Source organism: Suncus etruscus, chromosome 9 (assembly GCF_024139225.1).
Source record: "Suncus etruscus isolate mSunEtr1 chromosome 9, mSunEtr1.pri.cur, whole genome shotgun sequence".
NCBI classification, from domain to species: Eukaryota; Metazoa; Chordata; class Mammalia; order Eulipotyphla; family Soricidae; genus Suncus; species Suncus etruscus.
The window spans coordinates 63,857,741-63,862,790 of NC_064856.1; the positions used below are offsets into that span (position 1 = coordinate 63,857,741).

Below are 5,050 nucleotides of genomic sequence, written 5' to 3' on the forward strand. Positions count from 1 at the left end.
AGGAGGACAAGGAGAGAGAGACAGAGAGAAAGAGAGAGAGAGAACAATAGGTACAGCATTTTTCTTGCATGCAGCCAACCTGTGTTTCAACTGCATTGTCACATATGGTCCCTCGCACTATCAGGAGTGAACCCTAAGTATGGAACCAGTAGTAAGCATAAGCACTACTGCTGTGTCTCAACATCTAAACCAAAGACAGAAGGAGAAGGACAAATACAGATGTTCTTTTTATTTTAATATGGAACGCTTCATGAATTTGCGTGTCATCCTTGCGCAGGGGCCATGCTAATCTTCTCTGTATCGTTCCAATTTTAGTATATGTGCTGCCAAAGCGAGCACAAATACAGATGTTCTTTTTCATATGTGGATTTAAGAAGTTTATTAAAGGAATGGTTAGTGGCAAAAAAAAAAAAACCTGAAAATTTTTTTGTGTCTCACATTTGAAAAAGATCTGTATTTTATATTCTGAGAGAGATTTCGTATTTGTCCCTCTCTTTTTTGTTGACATCATTCAGCATGATACCTTCTAGTTCTACCCTTATAGCAACAAATTACACTTTATGTTTTAAAAAAATAGATTAGTATTCTGTTGTGCATATATACCATTGTTTATTTACTCATTGTTCTTGGACACAAGTTATTGGCTATTATGAATAGTGCTTTAGTGAGCACAGGACTACAGAAGTCTTTTCAGAATAGTGTTTGGGGATTCTTAGATGCTGAGCAGTGCAATTGCTGAGTCATATGGAAGTTCAAGTCTTAGTTTTCTGAGTAGCCTACATAAACTAATTTCCATGAGTGGAACCAGTCAAAACTCACTTACAGTGGCTCTTTATTCCCACATCTAAGGTACTACTGGCTTTTTGACCTTTGTAAAAAATGTGTGTGAGATATCTCATTGCATTTTGATGTGCATTTTTCTAAGAATAAGTGAAAAGAGCATTTTTATACACCCATTGGCCATCAGTATGACTTCTTTGAGGAATTATCTATTTCTCTTCTCTCCATTTATTTCATGGGATTTGTGGGGTTTTTTTTGTACCTACTTAAGTTTTATGAGTATTTTGTATATCTTGAGTATTAACACCTTTGTCAGGTGACTAGTGAGCAAATCTTTTTTCCCAGTTTGTGGTGTATCTTTTTATTCTAGGGTGCAGCCATGTGCACCCTAGGTCAGCCATGTGCAAGGCAAATGCCCTACCACTGTGCCACCTCTCCAACCCCAATAGTTGCATTTTTAGCAGCATTTTATTTCTCAAAAATTTTATGGAGTAATAACTCTCCCCAAATAACCAAAGCAATGTTAGGCAAATATAAAATGAGAGACTTTTTCACCAATTTTAAATAATATTATAAAACTATTCTAGACAATGTTATACTGAAATAGAAACAGACTTTCAAGTTTATGGACCAGAATTTAGAAGACATGGAAAATTTTTTTTGCAGTGCAGAAATTGATTAATTTGCTTATTTTTGTTCTGTTTGCTCGGTCAAATCATCTTAAATTGTTGAAAATATCTCTATTTTATTTTATTTTTTTTATTTGGTTTTTCGGGCCACACCCATATGCTCAGGGGTTACTCCTGGCTAGGCACTCAGGAATTGCTCCTGGCTTGGGGGAACCATATGGGACGCCGGGGGATCGAACCGCGGTCCTTCCTTGGCTAGCGCTTGCAAGGCAGACACCTTACCTCTAGCACCACCTCGCCGGCCCCGAAAATATCTCTCTATATATTATATCAAGTTCTTGATATAATTCATGGACTCAATTCTGATATAAAGGTCTTTAATTTATTTTAAATTGTATATGGTGTGAGATGGGGGTTCTGAGTTAAATTGTTTTACATTTGTCTGATGAGTTTTTACCATTTGTTGAAGAGATGTCCATTATTTCACTTTATACACTTAGCTCTTCTGATAAATGAAGACTAGTTGTCTGTATATCTTGTGGTCTGTGTCTTCTAAATTCTGGTTCATAAACTTGAAAGTCTGTTTTTATTTCAGTATAACATTGTCTAGAATACTTTTATAATATTATTTGAAATTGGTGAAAAAGTCTCTCATTTTATATTTGCCTAACATTGCTTTGGTTATTTGGGGAGAGTTATTACTCCATGTAATTTTTGAGAAATAAAATGCTGCTAAAAATGCAACTATTGGGGTTAGAGAGGTGACACAGTAGTAGGGTGTTTGCTTTGCACATGGCTGATCTAAGACGAACTGCAGTTCCATCCCCTGGCAGCCCATCTGATCCCCCAGGCCAGTATTAATTTATGAGCACATAGCCAGAAGTAACTCATAAGTGTCACCCTAAAACAACAACAAAATGCAACTCTTTAATAGACTCATCTTTTTATATAGTTGTACATATTTTTATAATATAAAAAAAATCTTAAATTTAAACTTTTATTTAGATAATTAATTTATATTTTTCCTAAATTATTTATGGTCATTATCAACCAGACTTACATGTACTTACATGGTACACTGAGTTTTTGCAAATAGTGCTTTTTGATCTGTCTGGCACCTATATGACCTCTTTTCAATAGATTTTGAATCATGCAAAAACATCTTGTCTGAATATTCTGTTTGGCTTTTGCAGGCTCTTCTGAACCTGCTCACTGAATCGCTAAGGATAAAAAGATTTAAACCAGGCATTCCAAAAGTTTTTTTTCTGGTATGTAAAATGTAGGACTAATTAGTACCCTCTGGACTAAAAAGTAATTGAAAAGTACTTGCCTGAGTGTATATGTGGACTACTATCACCAAGAGTTATTTAATTTATCATTTTCTTACTCTGGACAAAGCAGGATCTTGAAATATAATCTCTATGAGCCATTAGACTGTGCTGCTACTTCTAGCTCAAAAACAAATGATTATTCAACTACTGGGTGCTGGGTATTGGGCTGACACCATTTAATCACCAGTTTTCTAGTTCTTTATACTGTTCCCAAAAGGCATTATTGCAGTCTTTCAGTAGTAGCAGAAATGGAGCCAAGTAGTTATACATAATTTGTTTATATGTTTCAGTTTTTCATAATTTGATTTACATATAATTTAAAGACCTAGATAACAAGAATTCAAACTGAATCTGAAGTCCCTGAGGTCAAAGATGATGCCTTTGCTTATCCTTGTTTTCCTCTGCAATTATACAAAGAGTACGACTTGGGAAACTCTACAAATAAATTACACTATTGACAACCATTCTATGTTTAGTTTCTCCATTTAGCTTAATTTGTCTCTTAAATTTAAGTTAGTTTTTAGATTTTTGTGTTTGGGGCCACATCTAAAAGTAAAAAGGGGCTAATTCTGTCCCTGTGCTCAGGGATCACTCCTGACAGTACTTAGGGTATAATATGACATATATATTATATACATATGATGTATATCATTTGTGATATTTGTAATATATACAATGCTATATATCACTTGTGATATTTGTGATATATTTATATCTCTATATATATCACAAATAGCTAATCTCCCTCCACTGCCTCCTGGACCACTTCATCCTACCTGATGCTCTGCAAATGCACTGTTTCACATACTCATCTCTATACCTTTCCTTAAAAAAAAGTCTTTGCAGACATGGCTTTTAGCCAAACAAATAAAAGGAAACAGAGGAAGTATCTATCAGGTGAATGGGCTTGACTAGCATTGAAATCTGCTTAAATCCCAGCATCTTTTTTCACTTCCTCCTCAAGAATTGCAGTCTGTGACTTTAATTTAATGGATTATCAAATCTGTGTCTCTGCTATTCACCTGCCATCTTGCAGTTTATCTTTACAATCTTGCCCTCCTTTTTTCTCTATCTCAGCTCATTACTCAGTTTTAAAACTCCAGTATGTTTAAACAACATTTGTAATCAAAGACTCAAACATTCACATTGTGTTGCACAATACTTGAATGACCATTGTTCAAAACTATTTCTTGAGACTATTGTTGTGAACAAAAGAATGGGTATGACTGCTCACCTCTAAGCTTAGGAAAATCTCCAAAAGCATGCAAGTCCTGCATGTATGTTTAAAAGCAAGTATGTTTAAATCTGTTTCAATAAATACATGGCCAGATTTATTTTGACAAGATTACTGCCATTTCCTGTGCTCATTCATTGTTTTTTGGTTTTGCTTTACCCAAGGGCCATTTTATTCTTTGGAACACACACTAGATAATATTGATAACATTCCATTTCGATTCCTGAAATAGCCATACTCACATTCTTAATTTTCTCATAAGTCTTACTCAGGAGATACTATTTTACCATACTCTCTGAAAAGTTTTTAGTTAGGAAGTACAAGTTTTCAATAAAAAATAATGTAGTCAGAATATAGGTTCTGATCGTCTTTGCCAAATGAAATAATTTCATTAAGCTCTGTAGTGCCTGAGAATGTGGTACTCTAAAATTTCCATTGAAGATAAAAACTCCAAAAATAATTTAGGGAAGAGTAGGTGGTTTTGGTTTTGAGCAGTGATTCCTTATGGAAACCTATTTATAGGTGGAACATTGCCATATTTTATTTAAATAGACTAGTTGGAAGCTACCTATGAATATATTTTCTTTCATCAGCAAACTTTGATCTTTTGAAAATGTGTATATGATATTCAGAATAACTTAATCAGATAAAAACCTTGAGTGACTTCTCACTTTAAATATGCCAGCCTGTCTAGTCCTGAAAGTATAAAGAAATCTTGTTACAGTACACTCAGATTCTTGTCCTTAGGAAGTTAGGACAAAAACGAGAGGACCTGAGACAAGATTTTTTAAGTTTTCTGGTTGCTCCATCATGAGTCCACAGTGGCACTGAAACAACATTGTGCAGCATTCTAGTTAGAATTTGGTGAGCAGAGACAAGAGTGATAGAGCAGCGGTGTGGCATTTGCCTTGCACGCAGCCGACCCAGGATGGACTGGGTGTGGCCCAAAACAAACAAACAAACAAACAAGTAAAAAAAGAATTTGGTGATCACTTATCTGCCTTCCCCTCCCCTCCAACTTGACAGAGACCCAAGTTCAAGTCCAGCTGTCACTGAGCTGCTTCTGAGATCCTTAT

The 5,050-nt window shown here is 35.1% G+C and overlaps 1 non-coding gene across 1 annotated transcript; it reads right to left on the reverse strand.

The window, feature by feature from the left end:
• Positions 1 to 232: 232 nt before the first annotated feature.
• Positions 233 to 339, reverse strand: LOC126019693 (U6 spliceosomal RNA). Its single transcript, XR_007499322.1, has one exon. It is a non-coding gene; the product is annotated as a U6 spliceosomal RNA (small nuclear RNA).
• Positions 340 to 5,050: the final 4,711 nt, after the last annotated feature.